This window comes from Macaca mulatta, chromosome 6 (assembly GCF_049350105.2).
Source record: "Macaca mulatta isolate MMU2019108-1 chromosome 6, T2T-MMU8v2.0, whole genome shotgun sequence".
Taxonomy (NCBI): domain Eukaryota; kingdom Metazoa; phylum Chordata; class Mammalia; order Primates; family Cercopithecidae; genus Macaca; species Macaca mulatta.
Window position 1 is genome coordinate 65,001,724 of NC_133411.1, and position 24,077 is coordinate 65,025,800.

At 43.9% G+C, this 24,077-nt stretch overlaps 1 protein-coding gene across 18 annotated transcripts in view; it reads left to right on the forward strand.

Moving 5' to 3' along the window:
- Positions 1-8,897: 8,897 nt before the first annotated feature.
- The window catches only part of GPBP1 (GC-rich promoter binding protein 1), an 86,973-nt gene continuing 71,793 nt past the window's right edge, over positions 8,898-24,077 (forward strand). For 4 of the 18 annotated variants that reach the window (XM_015140088.3, XM_078004752.1, XM_078004760.1 and 1 more), the window contains exons 1-2: positions 8,898-8,968; positions 10,492-11,445. The gene's annotated coding sequence lies outside the window, so the exon portion shown is untranslated. Of the gene's footprint in view, positions 8,969-9,099; positions 9,356-10,491; positions 11,461-24,077 lie in introns of those variants that run through there. The other 14 variants (XM_015140087.3, XM_028849445.2, XM_078004758.1 and 11 more) reach the window with 5 other exon arrangements.

The following is a 24,077-nucleotide window of genomic DNA, read 5'->3' on the forward strand; positions in this document are numbered from 1 at the left end:
ACAAATGGTAGGGTAGCATGGATCATATCTAATTTATTAAGCGGTGGGTCGCTTGAGCCCAGGAGTTTGAGACCAGCCTGGGCAACATGGTGAAACCCAGTCTTTATAAAAAATACAAAAATCACTCACAGCCTGGGTAAGAGTGAGACCCTGTCTCAAAATAATAATAATAATAATAATAATAAAGTTTAATTTTGAAGTAGAGTAGGACCTTACTTCTAACATATACTTTTGCTTGCATTTTTTTTTTTTTTTGAGACAGGGTCTCGCTTTGTCACCCAAGCCGGAGTGCAGAGGCATGATTTCCACTCACTGCAGCTTCCTTGACCTCCAAAAGTTCAAGCAATCCTGCCTCTGTCCCCCAAGTAGCTGGGACTACAGGCATAGGCCACCACGCCATGTTAATTTTTGTATTTTGTGTAAAGACAGGGTTTCGCCATGTTGCCCAGGCTGGTCTCGAACTCCTGAGCTGAAGCCATCCGCCAGCCTCGGCCTCCCAAAGTGCTGGGATTACAGGCCTGAGCCACCACTCCTGGACTGGAGTTTTTAAAAAGCTGATTAGTGTGAAAACAGGTCCTAGTTTCACTAAAGCTGAAGTGATCTATGACTACTCTAGTTGTGAAATTTAAAAGCTCAATACTAGACACCAAAATGAGAAGTCTTTTTAAAAAAATGTTTATTAGAATAGAGATGGTATCTTATTATGTTGCCCAGGCTGGTCTCAAACTCCTAGGCTCAAGGGATTCTCCTGCCTCAGCCTCCCAAAGTGCTGGGATTATAGGTGTGAGCCACCCAGCCCAGCCCAAATGAGAAATCTTTAGTTTTACTTCTATCTCCATTTCCTTTGATTGGCTTTTGACCATGTCATTTAGCTTATCTGCATCCCTATATGCTCATTAGACAATTAGACTCAATATTATGAGAAATATTAATTCATTCAAGTAGAGTGTTTGGGAGGGTTGCCACTTAGTTACACTGGGAAACTACAGATTCAATCAAGTTTCGGAAAAATGTGATGGATTTCCTTTCCTAAAATGGGTAACCAGAGTTAAAAGTGGAGGATGCTATGCAAAAATGAACTTGGAAACAAACCTAAGAGGATAAATAATAGGGAAATTCCACGACCTGTGTTTGCCCTTCTCTTCGACCATTCATTGGCCATACTTCATTCCTTTCACTCCAGAGCATATTAGACAGGAACAGGAAGTTGGGTTTGCAGCATGTTACCATACCTAGAGGACATAACAAACAGAATACTCCTAACCATGGTCCCATCTGTTCATTGTACATAGAATCAGGAATGAGCAAAGTAGCCCAGCGCTGGACTGGGTTCCTTCTTGTGTCACCCAGTCTTTGACAAGGTTGCAGAGAATTGTAGTTGCAGGGAGTCAACTACACCTCCAGGGTTCCCTATATTCTTTTCCATTTCTAGAGACACAGGATACAACCTATTGAAACAGATCACTCTTTTGAAACACTACAAAATACATTCTTCACCTTACCTACAAGAATTTACATGTTTACATTCTTGCTGTAGGTTTAAAATAATAAATGCCATTTATAGAGGCAGCATTTTGAAAGTCACTTATTAGAAAGAAAAATTTAAAAATTTTGCTGTTAATTGTGATCATGTTGTATGTTCTTGTATACCTCCTAGTACAGAGGGAGAGGCAGAGAGGTGGAAGTGCCAATTAGGGAAACTGGGCCACCCATAACTGGAGCAGTGAGGAATATTTGTCAACCCATGCATCTCTTTGGATTAAGAAGCATGTAGTAAGTCTGGGTGTGGTGAGTCACGCCGTTAATCCTAGGATTTTGGGAGGCTGAGGCAGGAGGATTACTTGAGCTCAGGAGTTTGAGACCAGTCTGGGCAACAAGACCCTGTCTCTACAAAAATAAATAAATAAATAAATAAATTAAATTAAATTAAAGGAAGCATGTAGTAAATTCTCCAGCAGTTAATATAAAAACTCCTAAAGGGATGGATGCAGTGGCTCACACCTATTATCCAAGCCCTTTGGGAGGCCAAGGCAGGAGGACAGCATGAGGCCAGGAGTTCCAGACCAGCCTGGCTAACAGAGAGAGACCTACATCTCTAAAAGAAAGAAAGAATTTGGCCAGACATGGTGGCTCATGACTGTAATTCCAGCACTTTGGGAGGCTGAGGTGGGTGGATTGCTTGAGCTCAGGAGTTTGAGACCAGCATGGGAAATATGGAAAAACTCATCTCTACCAAAAATACAAAAAAAATTTGCTGAGTGTGGTGGCATGTGTCTGTAGGCCCAGATAATCAGGAGACTGAGATAGGACGATCCCTTGAGCCTGGGAGGTGATGATTGCAGTGAGCTGAGATCACAACACTGCACTCCAGCCTGGGCAACAGAGTAAGACCCTATCTCAAAATAATAAATAAATAAAAATAAAAAGTAAGATAAAAATTTCAAAACTAAGCAGAACATGGTGACATCAAACCCTCAGCCCCCACCTGTTTTTGTTTGTTTGTTTTTTGTGTGTTTTTAGACAAAGTCTCCCTCTGTAACCCAGACTGGAGTGCAGTGGCATGATCTCGGTTCCCTGAAACCTCTGCCTCCTGGGTTCGAGAGATTCTCCTGCCTCAGCCTGAGTAGCTGGGATTACAGGTGCACGCCACCATGCCCAGCTAATTTTTGTATTTTTATTAGAGACTGAGTTTCGCCATGTTGGTCAGGCTGGTCTCGAATTCCTGACTTTGTGATCTGCTCACCTCAGGCTCCCAAAGTGCTGGGATTATAGGCATGAGCCACCATGCCCTGCTGTAGCTTTTTTTCTTAAAATTTTTCTTAAAATTTTTTAAGTCCCCTCAGAGTGGGCACAGATGTAGCTTTTTTTTTTTTTTTTTCTTTTATAATTAGAAAAGTAGGCCGGGCACGGTGGCTCACGCCTGTAATCCCAGCACTTTGATAGGACGTGGTGGGTGGATCACCTGAGGTCAGGAGTTCAAGACCAGCCTGGCCAACACGGTGAAACCCGGTCTTTACCAAAAATACAAAAATTAGCCGGGCGTGGTGGTAGATGCCTGTAATCCCCGCTACTCAGGAGTCTGAGGCAGGAGAATCTCTTGAATCCAGGAGGCAGAGGTTGCAGTGAGCTGAGATCCTGCCCCTGCACTCCAGCCTGGGTGATAGAAAGACTCCATCTCAAAGAAAAGTAATATATGCTCTTAGCAAGTATGAAGAATTAAGATCCTCTATTTGTCTGCCATGTAGAAATAAACATTGTTAACATTTTGTTTCTAGTCTGTCAAAACTTTTCATTTGATTATACTTTTTTATTTGACAAAAATGGGATATTACATATACATTTTTGTAATCTGCCTCTCATTTTCCTTTTCTTTTTTCTTTTTTTGAGACTGAGTCTCACTCTGTCACCCAGGCTGGAGTGCAGTGGCTCAATCTTGGCTCACTGCAACCTCTGCCTCCTGGGTTTAAGCTATTCTCCTCCCTCAGCCTCCTGAGTAGCTGGTATTACAGGTGAACACCACCACACCTGGTTAATTTTTGTATTTTCAGTAGAGATGGAGGTTCACTATATTGGTTAGGCTGGTCTCAAACTCCTGACCTTGTGATCCACCTGCCTTGGCCTCCCAAAGTGCCCGGATTACAGGCATGAGCCACGGCGCCCAGCCCATTTTTCTTAACAGTATGCTGTGAGCATCTTTTCATGTGACCATCTTTTAATAAATATCATTGTTAATGGTTTCATATTCCACTCTATGGTTGTAATATAATTTACTTTGTCAATTTCTTTATTGTAGACATTTAGGTTGTTTCTCTTTTTTTGTGTGTGGTTTTCTTCTTTCATTTTCTTTTTTTTTTTTTTTTAAGGCTAGTCAAGTGAAGCACTGGGGGTGGAGAAGGAACAAAGAAATCTGTAACCAGTTGTCATCAATTAGTTGAAAACATCACTGCATTTGGACCACCCTATTTTTTTTTTTTTTTTTTTTTTTTTTTTTTTTGAGACGGAGTCTCGCTCTGTCTCCCAGACTGGAGTGCAGTGGCATGATCTTGGCTCACTGCAACCTCCTCCTCCCAGGTTCACGCCATTCTCCTGCCTCAACCTCCCGAGTAGCTGGGACTACAAGCGCCCGCCACCATGCCCAGCTAATTTTTTATATTTTCAGTAGAGACGGGGTTTCACCGTGTTAGCCAGGATGGTCCCGATCTCCTGACCTCGTGATCCGCCTGCCTCGGCCTCCCAAAGTGCTGGGATTACAGGCGTCAGTCACCATGCCCGGCCTTTGGGCCAGCCTATTTTTTTGTGGGGAATTTTAAACAAGTTATCAATGAACAGCTTCATAAATTGTTGGATGCCTCTCCTATTATTATTATTTAAACACACGACTGCACTCGGACCAACCTATTTTTTGTGCGGAGTTTTAAACAAGTTATCAATGAACAGCTTCATAAATTGTTGGACACCTTTCCTATTATTATTATTATCTATTTTTCTTTGAGATGGAGACTTGCTCTGTCGCCCAGGCTGGAGTGCAGTGGCGTGATATCGACTCACTGCAATCTCTGCTGCCTGGGTTCAAGCGATTTGATTCACCTGCCTCAGCCTCCCAAGTAGCTGGGATTACAGGCGCCCACCACCATGCCTGGTTAATTTTTGTAGTTTATTTTTATGTTGTTTGTTTGTTTGTTTTTTGAGACAGTGTCTTGCTCTTGTTGCCCAGGCTGGAGTGCAATGGCTTGATCTCGGCTCACTGCAACCTCCACCTCCAGGGTTCAAGCGATTCTCCTGCCTCAGCCTCCCGAGCAGCTGGGATGACAGATGCCCACCACCACACCCGGCTAATTTTTTGTATTTTTAGTAGAGACGGGGTTTCACCATGTTGGCCAAGCTGGTCTTGAACTCCTGACCTAAGGTGATCCACCTGGCTCGGCCTCCCAAAGTGCTGGTATTACAGGCGTGAGCCACCGCCCCCGCGCTAATTTTTGTGGTTTTAGTAGAGATAGGGTTTCACCATCTTGGTCAGGCTGGTCTCCAACTCCCGACCTCGTGATCCACCCACCTTGGCCTCCCAAAGTGCTGGGATCACAGGCGTGAGCCACTGCTCCTGGCCTCCTATTATTTTATTAAAATAAATTCTAAGACATAAAATAACTGCTTAAAGGGTATCTTAAAGGCTTTTACATTTTTATGAAAGCCAAACTATCTTCCAGAAAGGCTTGCACATATCAAGTTTCATTCTTGATATGGTTAATGCAAATAAATGCCTATTCCTTATATCCTTTTTCTTTCTTTTTTTTTTTTTTGAGTCAGCGTTTCACTGCTGTTGCCCAGGCTAGAGTGCAGCGGCCCAGTCTCGGCTCACTGCAACCTTCGCCTCCTGGGTTCAAGCGATTCTCCTGCCTCAACCTCCGGAGTAGCTAGGATTACAGGTACCCGCCACCACGCCTGGCTAATTTTGTATTTTCAGTAGAGATGGTGTTTCACCATGCTGGTCAGGCTGGTCTCCAACTTCTGTCCTCAAATGATTCACTCACCTCGGCCTCCCCAAAGTGTTGGGATTATAGGTGTGAGCCACTACACCTGGCCGATTCCTTATATCCTCATCTAGGTTTTTGGTCTTTTTAAAATCTTTGTCAGTCTGCTATGTGAAACTGGTATATCACTGTTAATTTTATTTTCAGTTTTTCCGATTTCTAGTGAGGTGGGACATTTTTTCATAAAATTATTAAATCCCCCCATATGTTATGTATGTATACACACACACATGACTAGCTTGTCCATGCCCTCGACTTTTATTTATTTATTTATTTTATTTGAGACAGAGTCTTGCTCTGCTGCCCAGGCTGGAGTGCAATGACGCGATCTCGGCTCACTGCAACCTTCACCTTCGCTTCTCAGGTTCAAGCATTTCTCCTGCCTCAGCCTCCCAAATATCTGGGATTACAGGCACCCACCTCCATGCCCAGCTAATTTTTTGTATTTCTTTTTTTTTCCTCTGTCACCCAGGCTGGAGTGCAATTCCAGGATGGAGTACAATGGCGTGATTTCAGCTCACTGCAACCTCCATCTTCTGGGTTCAAGTGATTCTCCTGCGTCAGCCTCCCAAGTAGCTGGGATTATAGGCGCTCACCACCAAGCCTGGTAAATTTTGTATTTTTAGTAGAGACAGGGTTTCGCCAATGTTATGCAGGCTGGTCTCGAACTCCTGACCTCAGGTGATCCATCTGCCTAGGCCTCTCAAAGTGCTGGGATTACAGGCATGAGCCACCGCATCTGACCTAATTTTCTGTGTTTTTAGTAGAGCCGGGGTTTCACCATGTTGGCCAGGCTGGTCTCAAACTCCTGACCTCAAGTGATCCGCCCGCCTCAGTCTCCCAAAGTGCTGGGATTACAGGCGTACACCACCAAGCCCAGCTATTTTTTGTATTTTTAGTAGCGATGGGGTTTCACCATGTTGGTCAAGCTGGTTTTGAACTCCTCACTTCAGGTGATGTGCCCGCCTGGGCCTCCCAAAGTGCTGGGACTAGAGGCCTGAGCCAGAGCCACCGCGCCCGGCCTTATTTATTTGAAATGGAGTTTCTGTCGCCCAGGCTGGAGTGCAGTGGCACGATCTCGGCTCACGGCAAGCTCCGCCTCCCGGGTTCACGCCTTTCTGGGGCCTCAGCCTCTAGAGTAGCTGGGACCACAGACCCCGCCACCACGCCCCGCTAATTTTTTTTGGATTTTTAGTAGGGACGGGGTTTCACCGTGTTAAATAGGATGGTCTCGATCTCCTGACCTTATGATCCGCCCGCCTCGGCCTCCCAAAGTGCTGGGATTACAGGTGTGAGCCACCGCACCCGGGTGATTTTTAATTTTTTTTGAGACAGGGTCTCACGCTGTCGCCCAGGCTTGAGTGCAGTGGCGCGATCTTGGCTCGCTGCAACTTCTCCCTCCTGGGTTCAAGCGATTCTCATACCTCACCCTCCCTAGTAGCTGGTACTAGGGATGCCCGCCACCACGCCCGGCTAATATTTGTATTTTTAATAGAGAGGGGGTTTCCGCTGTGTTCATCCGACATCAGGTGATCCTCCAGCCTCAGCCTCTGAAGTGTTGGGATTACAAGCATGAGTCACCACAGTCGGTCCGCCCTTAACTTTTTAAAAGAGTGGGTGTTATCTTTTTCTTAATAATTTGTAGAGCTCTTTATATTTTATTATGCAAATAAAACATACGCTAAAGATAGTAACCGAATATATATAAATATCAACTTGCTTGTAATTTATTACAATTGTTTCTGTTTCACTACTAGTTCTTCGACTTTATAGTGTCTTCTGTCACATGAAAGGCCCACATTGTGTTTCCAAGTTATCAGTTTTATCTTTTTTTTGTTTACTTTTTCTTGGTTTGATATCATGCTTACAAATAAAAGCACGAGCAGGTCCTCTCCCAATACATAAGTCGCTTATACGGAAACAACGTGGTGTAGAGAAAACAAAGTGGATCAAGCCCCTAATAGACTTGTTTAAATGTGGTACAGCCAAGTCGTGGTGCCCAACTTCCATATTCCGTACTGTTAAACACGTCAATCTCAACCTGTTTCCTTATCTGCAAAATGAGCAAAATAGTACCCACCCCAGAGGGTGATACAAGCATTAAAATGCCTGGCAAGGGCAAGGCATCCAGCAAGTGTTAATTCCCTTTCCTTTGCCCCGCAGAGGGCCATTATTAATTGCTCAAAGTGGCCAATTCCCGATAAAGATTAAAACAAAAGGTTGGCGACGGTAAATTTTGGTGAGTTTACACTCCACCCGTTTTTCAGGTATCTTTTAGAAACATTCCATTAAACTAAAAACCCAGTAATGCATATACAAGTACCATAAAGTTTCTACGTTATGAAGTCCTTGTGGCTTAGGGGAGGGCGAAAAGCCAAATATTTTTATTTTCCAGACTTTCCCTTTTTGAGACAACCTCCCCCCACCCTCCCTCTAAACAAATGTGACTTTTTCCCCTGGAATGCCAACCTCCCAGGTGTTAAAGTGAGGCTACGATTATAAGGCGAAAAGGTGTCACAATTAGATAAACGACTGTGAACACCATAATACTGATTTTTTAAAATCTCGAATGGGCTCTGTGGTTCTGATACTCTGACTGTTGGAATAATTCACCTACTGTAAATTTAGTAGAAAGAAAAATAATTAGCACAATTATATCTAGTAGCCATTTCTACCCTCCGAGAGTCTGGGCTTGGCTCCCAGCACGTCTGCTTTCCTCCGCCGTAGGGCTCCCGTGTGCTCCTCTCACGCCCGACACAGTCCGCGTTCGCACGCCACGGTGGAGCATCCCCTCAGTCCACCCTATCGCTCCGGCGCCGGCTCGGCAGACGTTCCGCCTGCGCAGGGCTGGGCATAGGCGCGGTGTGAGCGCCGCTTCACCCAGGCCCGAGCGCGAAGCCCGAGCGGGGTACCCGGCGAAAGGCGCGCGCCGCGGCGTCTTCCGCAGCTTGAAGCTCGGAGAAGCTGCGGCGCGGCTTCGGGAACTTAGAACTGGAGAAGACGCCGCGCCGCGCGCCACTCGAGCCTGCGCGGCCGCCTCCGGGCGCAGCACTCCTCTCTCGCCCTCCCCGCGGCCCCAACAGCCCGGACTCCGAAGCAGCCCAGGGCGGGGGAGTGCGGGAGGAGGGGCGCCTCACAGAGCGGCGGGGAATTCCCCCTTCCACCGAACGTTCCCGATTGTTCACCGTCCTCACGTCAGCAGCAGGGGGTAATCCCCGACTCCAGCTGCTCCTGACGTCACCGCGTGGAGCCACCGCCCCCCGCGCGCCCCTGCTCCGGGGCCTCCTCAAAGCCCCGCCCCCAGGCTTAGCCACGCCTTCTTCCCCCTCCCCCCAGGCGCCCGACGTAGAGGGCGGAGCTATTTTGACCGCGGCGTGAGCGGTTGCTTGGGCCAGAAGGTTCTCTGGTGGAGGCGCTCTTCCTGGTGTCCCGCCCAGTAGGTTCGTTCGCACCGTTTCTTCCACACCCTTTCTCCCTCCTTCTCCTCGCCCCGCCTTCCCCTCTTCTCAACCCCTCTAGTTCCTTCCCCGCCTCGCCACTGTCCACGATCTCGCGAGACTTGGCCCAGAACATTGCGGATCGGGTCGGCGCCATTTTGGGACTGAGACTGGTTGTGGGGGAGGGAAAAGCGGCAAAAGGGGATTATTCAAAGTACCGAAAACCTTCTCCCGGGATCAGGCGCGTCGACACCCCCAGGCCAGGGGCACCTCTGGTGGGGCAGAAGGTAACACCGTCCTCTAGGCTCCACGCTCGAGTCCGGGGGAGAAGGGGAGTGCCCGTGTCCGTGTTGGGGTTTGAGGGGTCGGGAGCGGCGTTGGCGGCGCGAGGTGAGAGGCTGCCCGCGGACGGAGGGGCGGCGAGGGGCAAGGAGTGAGAGGGGAGGGAGGCGCGGATAGGCCCCTGTAGCTATTGCCTCGGCCCGGGTGGAGCGGAGGTGGCGGTTGTGAGGAGGGGGTGGGTGGTTTAGCCCCGGCAGCTTGGTTGGGGGGTGTTTGCCGTTTGGCGGAGGCTGGGAGCGGGTCCGACGCCTTCCGTGCTCGGCCTTCCCCCGGCCTCTCGCACACACCCGCCTGCTTTTGCACCACTACCCCTCTCAGGGCTGAGGGAGTCGAGGCCGATTTGTGGCCTTCGGCGGTTTCTTCAGCAGCGCCTCAGCTTTCCCCGCCTCTCCCAGGTCCGTGGCACTTGCCGTGGACTGGGGCGAAGGCTACTTTGTTCCTCCGAGTCTTGTGGGGTCTGAGGGGACATGTGCTTTTTTGGGAGAGAACCATTCTCCCTGTGGTTTACGAAAAGGGCCCTGTACCTTCCACCCCCTCAGTTTTGGGAGAAAGCTGTTTTCTTAATTCGAGGAAGTGGAAACCTACACCTTCTAGCCCTCTGCTCCCTCAGAAGTGGGGAAGTCTCCTCGGGAGAATTTAAGGAGCGGGTTTGCCCTACTTCTAGTTCACCTTTCTGGCCTTACTGGGGGAATATGCCTCCTCTGGTAGACGTTCTGATTTGGAGGGAGCCTTCTTTTCTTTACATTTGTTATTCTCTGAGTTACATTTGCTAATGCTCCGTGGCAACACACCTGTCTTCGTTTTCCTTGGTACATCGAAGAGGGTTGGAGAAGATCTTTTGTAAGATTAAGTGACGGTTTCATAGTTTCAAATGTATTCAAGAAGTATAAGAGGGTTTGCTTATATAATTCCCCAATATTGGATCTGCACCCCTTCCCAGGTGAAATCTGCCCTTGCCCTCCATAATACCGTCACCTACCGTTTTTACCTCCCTCTACTCCGATGTCTTTTTCATTCAGTAGACTTTTATCGGGTGCTTGCTTGGGTAAAGCCGTTTTCCAGGCTCCTGTAAGGTTATACAGAAGTGATTTTCTCTCCAGAGGTTGACTTTTTAAGTTGGGGATTGATTTTTTTAGCTCAAAATCAAAACTCAGTATATAATTTTTTTTTTATAACTTTTACAGGTGAATGGATTACTCAGATATGAAGATCATCTTCTAGGTTTTGTGTAGAAGGCCCCGGATATTTTAAGTGGCCATTTTGGATTTACAATGTTTTTGGATAATTTTGCCCCAGAAGTTTATTAAAATTGGCAAGAATCGTCTATGAAGTGAACTGATAGTAGTGAGCAATTCAGCAAGCTACTTAAAAAGAGACCCAGGCAGCATTTCTTCAGTATTTTGGTTCAAACGGATTATATAACTGGTTACAGTATTTCAGCTGGTGGTAATTTTTGCCTTCCCCCTCCCCCACCCCGTTGTTGGGGTTCTTCAGCCGAAACTGAGAGACGTTGATTTGTGTACTGAGTAGTTTCAGCAGTTTCAAATGACTGAGTATTGCTGAAGTTTCATGGCAGTTTATTTTTACCTTTATTGAAAGTTTTAGGAATTTTTGACTTCAGCTCTTTCGTGTTACAATGGGACACTTTTTCTAAATGAAGACATTGAAAGAATACCGAATTTTTTTCCTTTTATCTTTTATTTACGTAGAAATTTAAGATGTTGCAGTTTCCCGGCAGCATGGTAGTGTTGAGATAGCTATGTGTGTCTCTGTATATGCTGATATTTAGGAATGCTCTTCAGATGTGAAATTTTCTTTTTGTTTTTGCTTTTTGGCTCATAAATTGGATATTTCATCTGGAGTGGACAAGTACAACAGTGGCAAGTACATGGAATAATAAAGAAGACTTTGATCTTAAATCTAAAGAACTTGGCTAATTCGGGAGATAGCCATATGAAAACTTTAAAACAGAAGTATGGGTAGCTGACTTGAAGTAACTCTATGTCAAATAGTCATAGGTTAAGTATCTTCAAAGAACTTCGATATTATTTCAGAGGATACAAAATAAAAATACAAACTGGAAAACAAAGATTACAAAGAAAAAACCAACACCTTCCTGTGCAGTCCTGTTGGAATTTGTAAGTACTTTTATGGTGAGCAAATCAAATGTTCGTTTGTAAACTGTAATGGGAGTCGAGTTTATCCTATGTTATTCTTGGAAGCCTTTCAGTTTCTTGCAGTAATAGTGCTTGGTTTCAGTTTCTTTGACAGTCTGAAAACAGCTATTAACCATTGTCTGAGTAAACTGAAATTCAGAAAAAACCTTTAAAGCTTAGGAATTTTTCAGATTCAAACAGTCCTGAGCTACAGGTTTTTGTGCTTTTTAAGTAAAAAGCTAAATTCGTCTGGCCAGTATGTATTGCTTTAGGCTTTGAGGATTCATTCATAGTGGTAGAAAGGTAGGAAAAAATGCAACAAATAATTCACCACGTGCCTTTTTAGCCAGTTTGCATTCTAAATACATGTGCCTTGATAGCCAGTTTACTTTTCAAATGTGAGTTTAGACTGCATTCGAACTGCAGTTTAGTGTTGCATTTGGGGTTACATAGTTTGGTTATATTACAGGTGGTAGTTTTTAATGTATTTCATGAACTAGCTTGTTTTAAGGCATAACTTCCTAACATATTAATCCGTTATAGAAATTAAGTTTTTGAAATAGTTTTGTTGAAATGGTTTTGTATTTCAGATTATTTCTTAATTAAGACTTTACTTTCAAAAAAGGAGGGTATTACCAGGACCAGCAGCTCAGAGGAACTGAGCAAGCTGAATTAAGAACCTTTAAGTAACTTAAGAAAATATGAGTATACTTTTTTTTTCACTCGATGTTATGCTGGCCTAAGTTTATAAATAAAGCTTTTTTTAAAAAAAATGTTGTGAATATTAATTGCTATAATAGAAATTGTTTTGACAGGTGGGAGAGTTATCTTTTAATGTTTGTATTTTTCAGGATTAAATGGTGTTTTTAGTTACCATTAGTTACTACGTTTAATTTTTCAGTGAATCACAGGCATTTAGTGTTTTTTAAAGAGATACACTAAAATTTAATTTTTTTCCTCTTTGACTACTGACAAAATTTAATTTTTAGGCAATTAATATTAGTGAACACATAAGTATAACTCAAATTAGAGGGTTATTTCAATTGTCTTTCTGAGACGAAAGACTAATTTTTTTTTTTTTTTTTTTTTTGAGACGGAGTCTCGCTTTGTGGTCCAGGCTGGAGTGCAGTGGCCGGATCTCAGCTCACTGCAAGCTCCGCCTCCCGGGTTTACGCCATTCTCCTGCCTCAGCCTCCCGAGTAGCTGGGACTACAGGCACCCGCAACCTCGCCCGGCTAGTTTTTTGTTTTTTTTTTTTTTTAGTAGAGACGGGGTTTCACCGTGTTCACCAGGATGGTCTCGATCTCCTGACCTCGTGATCCGCCCGTCTCGGCCTCCCAAAGTGCTGGGATTACAGGCTTGAGCCACCGCGCCCGGCCAATTTTTTTTTTTTTTGAGACCGAGTTTTGCTCTTGTTGCCAAGGATAGAGTGCAATGGCATGGTCTTGGCTCACCGCAGCCTCCGCCTCCCGGGTTCAAGCGATTCTCCTGCCTCAGCCTCTCAAGTAGCTGGGATTATTCTGACACTACTGCTTAGGAATAACAATATCAGTAACGGCAATTTAGAAGCCCGCCACCAGGCTCGACTAATTTTTTGTTTTTATAGAGACGGGTTTTCACCATGTTGGTCAGGCTGGCCTCGAACCCCTGACCTCAGGTGATCCTTGTGCCTTGGCCTCCCAAAGTGCTGGGATTACAGGCCTGAGCCCACGTGCCAGGCCGAAATTGTAATTTTTGAACCCTTTACCAGAATGGCCTAACCTAATAACTTGTCAGTTGCTTATTTTGAACGAATTTTTTTTTTTTTTTTTTTTGCTTAAACTGTTGAATCCTGCTAGTCCCCATGGAGCAAAAGTGGTAGTAAAAAATACATAGTTTTTTTTTTCCCTGAAATTGATGTTAGAGAGTTCAGTAATTCCCTTTGCCATAGTAGATTAGGTTATATGTGTTTTCGGTCAGACCTGTGTGTAGTAGTTCTAATTGTCTACCTTGATTTATAAAATTGGTGAGAACATTCCACACCTTTTCACTTGGGAGAGCCTGTATTTTGTTCATTCCTCAATTCAGTGACTTCTCAAGTTACTTAAGAATATACATCTTAAATATGATTAAGAAGTTGAGCTGGAGTCAGACGATCATTATTCCTAGAAAACTGTATAATATTTATTCGTGATTCTTTTTTTCTTTTTTCTTTTTTTTTTTGAGACAGTCTTGCTCTGTCGTGTGCCCAGGCTGGAGTGCAGTGGCACAATCTCAGCTCACTGCAACCTCCGCTCCTGGATTCAAGCGATTCTGCCTCAGCCTCCCAAGTAGCTTGGATTACAGGCGCCCACCACCACGCCCGGCTAATTTTTTGTATTTTTAGTAGGGACAGGGTTTCACCATGTTGGTCAGGCTGGCCTTGAACTCCTGCTGGAATTACAGGCATGAACCACTGCGTCCAGCCTTGTTTTCTTCTAAATTGCCGTTATTGGTATTGTTACCCCTAAGCAGTAGTGTCAGAATAAAGATTACTCCAGAGATCAGAGTTTTTAACAATTAACTTTAATCTGTGAATAGTCTTAACATTTGTGAACTTAGCTTACAGCAGTTCTTCAAGGATAGATTTACTTGAACATTTTGACAGATATTTTCAGTATTTTATTTTCTGGAGATTGAAATAAGTAATTCCACCCGTTGGTAATTGGAACTATTGCTGGACTGCTGATTTTCCCCAGAAGTTACACCACTTTTCCTTTTCTTTCTTACTCTTTATATTTTCCTTTTTTCTCCCTTTGTAAACTGTAGTTCTAAAAATAATAATCATAGTGGCTAACATTTATAGATGATGATGGTGTCATATGTTTTGCTGTGTAATTTATGTGGCATATTTTAGTTAATTCTTAATCCCGTAAGGAAAGTACTATTATAGTCACTGTGGTACTGATGAGAAAATTAGGATTTAGGGAGGCTGAGACTGGGAGAAAGTTACTTTGTTAGAATTGTAATCTTGACCAAATAAATGTTCAAGCAGTCTGACTCCAGAGCACATACTCACCACTATGCCATACTTACACTGCTTTCTTGGGGATTTTACTTTGCTAATTCATTTATTTGAACATTATCTTTGATATTTTTGTTTTTCTTTTCATGTACTGCTTCTCTCTGGTTGATGTCGATTACAGACTACTGATGGAGTTTGGTAATAAACTAAGAGATACTACTGTTTTGCTATTTGCTAGTAACTATTTGAGTGATATCTTTGGTTAGCTAAAATTAAATTGTGTGTGTGTGTTTGAGACAGGGTCTTGCTCTCTCACCCAGATTGGAGTGTAATGGCGGGATTGTAGCTCAGGCAACCTCGAACTCCTGGGGTCAAGGGTTCCTCCTGTCTTGGCCTCCCAAAGTGCTGGGATTATAGGCGTGAGCCACAAGTGCCTGGCCTTGTATTTTTCTTTCACCCGTAACCTCTTTCCACAGGCATGGAGCTAAATGCATAGCTTTGTTTTACCTAGTCTTTTGTTTTTGTTTTTTGGGTATTTTTGAGACAGAGTTTTGTACTTGTTGCCCAGGCTGGAGTGCAATGGCATGAACTCGGCTCACTGCAACCTCTGCCTCCCCAGTTCAAGCGATTCTCCTGCCTCAGCCTCCTGAGTAGCTGGGATAACAGGCATGTGCCACCAGGCCTGGCTGATATTGTATTTTTAGAAGACAGGATTTCACCATGTTGGTCAGACTGTTCTCGAACTCCTGACCTCAGATGTCTGCTCGCCTCCCCCTCCCAAAGTGCTAGGATTATGGGAGTGAGCCACTGGGCCCAGCCCCTTGTCTTTGTTTTTGAATTAAAATAGTTACATGAATTTTTATGGTAGAAGCTGCTGATACATTAAAATTGAGGAAGAGAGAAGAGTAATGGAGAAAGAACAGGAAGAGTGAACAGAAAAAAAAATGGGGAGAGTTTCAAGAAAGGGATATTTGAGGAGGACTTCTAATCTGAAAGTAAAATAAGCAAGTGAGGATAGATCTTAAAACCAGACCAGATTATTTAACTTCTTTTTTTTTTGAGAGAGAGTCTTGCTGTCACCCAGGCTGGAATGCAGTGGCACAATCTCCGCTCACTGTGACATCCACATCCCGGGTTCAAGTGATTCTTATGCCTCAGCCTCCCGAGTAACTGGGATTACAGGTCCCCACCGCAACGTCCAGCTAATTTTTTGTATTTTTAGTAGAGATGGGGTTTCGTCATGTTGGCCAGTCTGGTCTCGAACTCCTGACCTCAGGTGATCACCTGCCTCAGCCTTGGGAAGTGCTGGGATTATAGGCGTGAGCCACTGCACCTGGTCAGATTATTTAATTTTGTTTAACCAAACCATCTTTTTTGTTTCTTTTTTGATAAAAATGTTTAGATAACAGTATTTAGATCTATCAATGTTTAGGTAACAGTTTAGATCCAGGTAAGGTGGTGATGTAGAAAAAGGGTCATGGCTGAGACTTTGGAAGGGAACTTGGTTTAGGTTATGGAATATCTAGAAAAATGCCTGTGTGACTGTATGTTCACCTAACTTTTTTTGGCCATAGTTTTTTCATTAAACTGATGGAAATGTGTACGGAGGGTTTTTGTAAATTGTGAAGTGTAATACAGATGTAAAGATTTTTTTGTTTTTTTTTTTTTTTTTTGAGACAGTCTCGCTCTGTCGCTCATGCTGGAATGCAATGGCGCAGTCTTAGCTCACTGCAATCTCCGCTTCCTGGGTCCAAGCGATTCTCCTGCCTCTGCCTCTCAAGTAGCTGGGATTACAGGTGCCCACCACCATGCCCAGCTAATTTTTGTGTTTTTATTGGAGATGGGGTTTCCCCATGTTGGTTAGTGTGGTCTGCAAGGCTCCTGACCTCAGGTGATCCACCTACCTCGACAGAAATTTAAATATGGCTTTAAAGTATACTTTGAAAACTGAATTAAGAATTAAAGGGGGAGGCCGCAGTGTCTCATGCCTGTAATCCCAACAGTTTGGGAGGCCAAGGCAGGAGGAACATTTGAGACTAGGAGTTCGAGACTAGCCTGGGAAACGTAACAAGACTCTCTACAAAACATAAAAAAAATTAGCCAAGCATGGTGACATGTGCCTGTAGTCCCAGCTACTTGGGAGGCTGAGGCGGGAGGACCGCTTGAGCCCAGGAGGTCGAGACGCCAGAGAGCCGTGATTACACCACTGCACTCCAGCCTGGGTGGCAGAGTGACACCCTGTCTCTTAAATGAATAAGAATTAAAGAGAAGAGGCCAGGCGCCTCGGTGTTTTTCCTCGCCACTGCACTCCAGCCCGGGTCGACAGAACAAGACTATCTCAAAAAAACAAAAACAAAAAAAAAACCTCTGACATATAAAATACTGTTTAAAAAAGGGGTGAGGGGGCAGGGCATGGTAGCTTATGCCTGTTATCCTAACACTTTGGGAGCCTGAGGCACAAGGCTCGCTGGAGCCCAGGAGTTTGAAACCAGCCTAGGGAACATAAAGAAAAAAAAAATAAAAAGTTGGGGGTTGGGGGGGCCAGGGAATACATCTCTTTTCAAAATCCTGACCTCAGGTGATCCACCCACCTTGGCCTCCCAAAGTGCTGGAATTACAGATGTGAGCCACCATGCCAGGCCGAGACGGTGGTTTCTGAGAATTCTCCGAAATTGATACTTTTGTGGGCATTTCAGTGCATTTTTCTGGAAAGTAGGTCCATTACCTTCAACAGAAATGTTGAAAAACAAGATGTTCATAGTTACTGGTAAACTGTTTTGTGGTTGTGACTCTGTATTTCAGTTTTACTTGCTTGCTTTTCCCATTTTGTCAGCTGTCCCACCCATCAGAATAGTTAACAGATTTGCCGTATAACCCTGCAAATAATTGCTAGTTTCTGCATCTTTCTATGTACAAGGTATGTCATTTAGTTTCTTGTTCTTTAGTTATTCTTTTGTTCACAGCTTGGTGGGTGCAGTGTTTTTGGTCTTTCCATTTTCTTCCCTTTAATTATTTTATTTTTTGAAATGGAGTCTCCCTCTTGCCCAGGCTGGAGTGCAGTGGCATGATATCAGCTCACTGCAACCTCTGCCTCCCAAGTTCAAGCGCTTCTTCTGCCTCAGCCTCCCTAGTAGCTGAGATTAGAGGCAGCTGCCATCAGGCCTGGCCAAGTTTTGTATTTTTGTAGAGATGGGGTTTTACCATGTTGGCCAGGCTGGTCTCGAACTCCTGACCTGAAGCTGTCTGCCTGCCTCAGCCTCCCAAAGTGCTGGGATAACAGCCATGAGCCTCTGTGCCTGGCCTTTTTTTTTTTTTTTGGTGAGATGGAGTCTCACACTGTTGCCCAGGCTGGGGTGCAGTGGCTCGATCTCGGCTCACTGCAACCTCCAACTCCCAGGTTCGAGTGATTCTTCTGCCTCAGCCTCCCGAGTAGGTGGGATTACAGGTGCCCGGCACCATACCCAGCTGATTTTTGTATTTTTAGTAGAGATGAGGTTTTACCATGTTGGCCAGGCTGGTCTGAAACCCCTGACCTTGTGATCCACCGTCCTTGGCCTCCCAAAGTGCTGGGATTACAGGCATGAGCCACCGCATCCGGCTTCTTCTTTTTAATTCTTATTTTTGATACGGGGTGTGTGGACTTAAGTTTTAATTTCTCATATGAAAATCTCTAGCAGAACTGCCCGGGTCATGTGAATTGTGTGCCTTCCCACTAGCAATGGATGTTGTTATCACCAGCACTCTTTAAAATTTGTTTTGGCAACCATCTTTGGTCTTTTTTTTTTTTTTTTTATGACAAGAGTCTTGCTCTTGTTACGCAGGCTGGAATGCAATGGCACGATCTCGGCTCACCGCAGCCTCCACCTACCGGGTTCAAGTGATTCTTCTGTCTCAGCGTCTGAGTAGCTCAGATTACAGGCACATGCCACCATGCCTGGCTAATTTTTGTATTTTTAGTAGAAACGGAGTTTCATCATATTGGTCAGGCTGGTCTGGGACTCCTGACCTCAGGTGATCCGCCCACCTCAGCCTCCCAAAGTGTTTAAATTACAGGCATGAGCCACTACGCCCGGTTGGTTATGTCTTTTAAATTTTAACCATTGTGTATAGTTGGAATTAGTATTGTGTCTTTAATTTGCATTTCCCTAATAATGATAGCATCTTTTCGTGTGTTTTGGTGAAGTGTCTGTTCAAATATTTTGCCTGTTTAAACAAAAACGGGGGCCCAAGCGCGGTCCTCATGCCTGTAATGCCAGCACTTTGGGAGGCCAAGGTGGGTGAATCGCTTGAGCCCAGGGATTTGAGACCAGCTTGGGCAACATGGTGGCACTACAAAAAGTGTTTCCAAAATCATAGAAGTAATATACTATAAAAAGTATAAAAGTAAGCCTGGCACAGTGGCATGCCCCCTGCAGTCCCAGCTACTCTGGAGGCTTGAGCCCAGGAGGTAGAGGTTGCAGTGAGTGGAGATGAAGCCATTACACTCCAGCCTGGGCAATGAGAGTGAACTTTGTCTTAAAAAAAAAAAAAAAAAAAAAAAAATTGGGTTGTTTTAATGAATTGTAAGAATTCTTTATGTATTTTGGATCCATGTTTTGCAAATAATTTCTCTCAGACTGTGGTTTGTTTTCATTTTCTTAATACAGTGTCTTCTGAAGAGCAAAAATTTTAAATACTGAAATAAAATGCCTGGTAGCTCATGCCTTTAGTCTCAGTACTTCAGGAGGCTGAGACTGGAGAATCCTTTTATGCTGGAAGTTCAAGACCAGCCTGGGCAACATACTAAGATGCTTATTCTCCAAACAATTTAAATCAAGTGGGCATGGTGGCATACCTCAGCTACTTGAGAGACCGAGGTGGCAGGTTTGCTTGAGCCCAGGAGTTCAAGGCTGTAGTGAGCTATGATTGCGGCATTGTACCCTGGTCTGGGTGACAGAGCGGGACCTTGCCTCTTAAAAAAAAAAAAAAAATTTTTTTTTTTCTTTCATGGTTTGTGCTTTTGTGTCCTAAGAAATCATTGCCTAACCCAAGGTCATAGGGTTTTCTCCTATCTTGTAGAAGTTTTGTAATTTCGTTCTTAACGTTTTAGGTCTTTGATTCATTTTGAATTTTTTGCATGTGGTGTGATTAAAAAAATGTCCAATTTTTGGGGGGTGGGGTACACAGGATCTTGCTCTGTCACCCAGACTGGAGTGCAGTGGCGTAATTACAGCTCCCTGCAACCTTGACTTCCTGGACTGGAACAATCCTCCTGCCTCAACGTCCTGAGTAGTTGAGACTACAGGTGTGTGCCACCACACCTGGCTAATTTTTAAATTTTTTTGTGGAAACGGAGTCGCACTGTGTTGCCCAGACTGGTCTCAAATTCCTGGACTCATGGGATCCTCCTGCATTGGCCTCCCGAAGTATTGGGATTACAGGCGAGAGCTACGGTGACCACCCCCCATTTTTTTTCCATATAAATGTCCAGTTGTGCAAGTTTCATTTGTTGAAAAGATTTTGTTTCCCATTGAATCACCTTGAAATTTCTATGATGAAAATCAAATTATGTGTGTCTATTTCTGGACTCATTGAGAGGGAGATGTGTGCGTGTGTGTGTGTATGTATTATGCTAATTCCATGGAATACTAGTCCATAAATAAAATAGTATTTGATTTTTCTTTCTGTTTTAACATTGGATGTCTTACATTTTAAAAAATCTTTTATAGGAAATTTAGAGTAATAAGGAAATTGTTTTTGTGGGTGTGTGAAGTAAAACCTGTTGCAAAATAATGACATCTTGAATTCGTGTATCAATCTTTTAAGTGGCTTGAAATGTTAGGTATCTAATTCATACTTGAGCATACTTAGAAAATGACAACATTTCTATACTGGAAATAAGAAAGTAGGATGTAAAAGTATCAACTTATTTATTATAATATATTATCTCAACAGTGGATTTGGGACTCTTCTCTCTTGAGTGCTAATTATGTGCTGGAGATTTCCTTTGCCTCAGGAAATGTTTGAATGCCTATGGTATCATTGGTGCTGGGATTTTCTAGTGAACAAGGCAAAAATGTAAGATTCCTCTGTCCATGTAGTTTGCTGTGAAGTTCTGTGAATACAGGATAAAAAGAGTCCTTGAATTTGAATTACGGTTTCATGCCATCTGTTACATTATATAATAGCTATGTGATATTGACCAACATAGTCTTTATGACCTAATTCTTACTGTATAAAATAGTGCCTCACAGAGTTGTTGCTATTAAAGTCAAGTGAAAAAATGAATGCTAAATGCTTTGAAATTGTAAAATATAGACAATGGTGGTGTGGCTGGTCACAGGTGGTAGTGGTTGAAGACCGTATGATCAACCAGGAGGGAGAGATTGTGAATTGGAGGACATAGGTAAGTATACATTGAAGGGACAGAAGAAGCAGAAATGAGATACACATATATATACACACAACAAAGATATATATGTATCTATGTACATATAATGTATTTGTGTGTATGTAATACATATGTGTATATATGACATTTAAAATTATTGAGGCTGGGCTTGGTGGCTCACGCCTGTAATCTCAGCACTTTGGGAGGCTGAGGCGGCTGGATCACTTGAGGTCAGGAGTTTGAAACCAGCCTGGTCAACATAGTGAAACCCCGTCTCTACCAAAAAGTACAAAAATTAGCCGGGCATGATTGTGCATGCCTGTAGTCCCAGCTACTCAGGAGGCTAAGGTGTGAGAGTCGCATGAACTCAGGAAGTGGACGTTGCAGTGAGCTGAGATTGCACCACTGCTCCAGCCTGGGCCACAGAGCGAGACTGTGTCTCAAAAAAAAAAAAAAAAAAAAAATTGTTGAAGCACATGCATTCCACTCCTGGGATAATATTTGTGTAATTTGTGATACGATATCATAGCTTTAAAAGGTATATTTATGCAAATGATCCCAAGTTTAAATTTCCAGTTCAGATCTTCTCCCCGTATTCTAGGCTTATAACTTAACTGCCACCTTGACTTCTCTACATGTCAAGTTTAACGTTCAAAGCTACACTCAGGCTGGACATGGAGGCACATGCCTGTAATCCAAGCACTTTGGAAAGCTGAGGCAGGTGGATGGCTTGGGAGTTTGAGACCAGCCTGGGCAGCATGGCAAAATTCTGTCTCTACTAAAAGAAATACAGAAATTAGCCGGGCATGGTGGTAGGTGCTTGTAATCCCCAGCTACTCAGGAGGCTGAGGCATGAGAATCGCTTAAACACGGCAGGCGGAGGTTGTAGTGAGCCAAGATTGTGGTACTGCACTCCAACCTGGGCAACTGAGCGAGACTCCGTCTCAAAAAATAAAAGGCAAACTGCAGTCTTACTTCCTAGCCTCATACTCTCTCTATTTCTCATTTCAGTATGGCTCCACCAGCTACCTATTTATTCAAGCTAAAATAATTTGTTATATGAGATTTTTGTCCACTAGATTCAAGACTGGCTTTGGATTTGCTATTAGCCTTTTTTTTCCCCCTGAGACAAGGTCTTGCTCTGTCACCCAGGCTAGAGTGTGGTCCGTGATTACAGCTCACTGCAGCCTTGACCTCCTGGGCTCAAGCAGTCTTCCCGCTTCAGCCTTCCGAGTAGCTGGGACTACAGGTGCGTACCCCATCTCTGGCTAATTTTTGTATTTTTTTGGTAGAGACAGGGTTTTGCCATGTTGCCTAGACTGGTCTCGAACTCTGGGCTTCAAGTGATCTGCCCGCCTTGGCCTCCCCAAGTGTTGGGGTTACAGGTGTGAGCCATTGTGCCTGGCTGGTCTTAGCTGTTTTTTCTTTTTTTCTTTTCTTTTCTTTGTTTTTTTTTTTTGTGGCATTCTCACTTCGTCACCCAGGCTGGAGTGCAATGGCACGACCTTGGCTTACTGCAACCTCTGCCTTCTTGGTTCAAGTGATTCTTGTACCTCAACCTCCCAAGTAGCTGGAATTACAGGCACTTGCTGTCGTGACCAGCTAATTGAGCTAATTTTTGTATTTTTAGTAGAGGTGGGTTTCGCCATGTTGGCCAGGCTGGTCTCGAACTCTAGACCTCAAGTGGTCCGCCTGCTTCTGCTGTCCAAAGTGCTTAAATTACACGTGTGAGCCGCCGCGCCCAGCCTTGCTCTTAGCTTTTTGAAGGGACTGCCTCATCTCATCAAGATTTGTTTACTATGACCCTTGCCTTTAAAAATTTCCCCAATTTTGAACTGTTGAGTCAGAAGGCTTGAAACCTAGGTTATTTTTGCTCTCAGGTTCAAAGAAACAAAATACATTTATCTTTAGGGGTTTATTTGTTTGAGACCGAGTGTCTCTCTGTCACCAGCCTGGAGTGCAGTAGTGTGATCTCGGCTCACTGCATCCTCCGGCTCCTGGGTTCAAGCGATTGAGCAGGCGCACACCACCACACCCAGCTAATTTTTGTATTTTTAGTAGAGATGGCGTTTCACCGTGTTGGCCAGGATGGTCTCAATCTCTTGACCTCGCGATCCGCCCGCCTCTGCCTCCCAAAGTGCTGGGATTACAGGCGTGAGCCACCACACCAGCCTATCTAGGTTTTAAGGAGTGGCTTTGAAATTTATCAGCAGAATTTAAGACTTCTCATTTTCAGAAATCAGGTCATGATAGTTCATTTGTAGTGTCTTTATTTGAGGAGGAAACTAATACAGATAAATATCCACAGAACTTAAATTATTTTTGTCGGTACAAAGTTTACCTGTGTGATCTTGTTTTCGTTCTGTGTAAGAAAAGCATGTTAATAGATCCCTTGCAAGGACCTTGTTTACTAAAGCTCTTAGAAGGATGCTAAACTTGAGGCTGTTACAGGTGAGTATCCTCAGCAGAGTGATGAAATTGTTTCTGGAACACTGGCTTGAAAACTACTTGAAAAATGCACTCACCTGAGCAGGGTTCCTTAATTTTTTTCTTTTAACTTGACTGGTGGTTTCACATTTTTTACATGAATTATTCTTGTGTCTCTGGTTGAAATGAGTTCCTTTTGTAAGGACAAATGGAAATGGTGAAAAGTGAATGAAAATGTTTTCACTTTGGTTCTTCCTGTTCAGTACTTCGAGTACTTAATTTGCTGAGAGGACAGTAGTCTGGGGATAGTGCTAGATTGCAGTGATAGCTCAAACTGCTCATCTTTTACTTGTCTATGTGATCGAGATCTGTATTTTGTACTTTTTGACATAGCAGTAGTAAGACAGTGCCTGAGTAAAACTTAAAATTTAGGAGTTGGCTGGGCATGGTGGCTCATGCCTGTAATCCCAGCACTTCGGGAGGTTGAGGTAGGTGGATCACCTAAGGTCGGGAGTTCAAGACCAGCTTGACCACCATGGGAAAGCTCCATCTCTACTAAAAATACAAAATTAGCCCAGCGTGATGGTGAATGCCTGTAAGCCCAGTTACTCAGGAGGCTGAGGCAGGAGAATCGCTTGAACCCAGGAGGCAGAGGTTGCGGTGAGCTGAGATCATGCCATAGCACTCCAGTCTGGGCAACAAGAGCGAAACTCCATCTCAAAAAAAAAAAAAAAAAAAAAAAGGAGTTACTTATGTCTATTGTGAAGGCTAATGTTTTGTATTAGGTAAGATCTCTGCTTGATGTATCCTATGTTACTTATAGTATGTATGCGT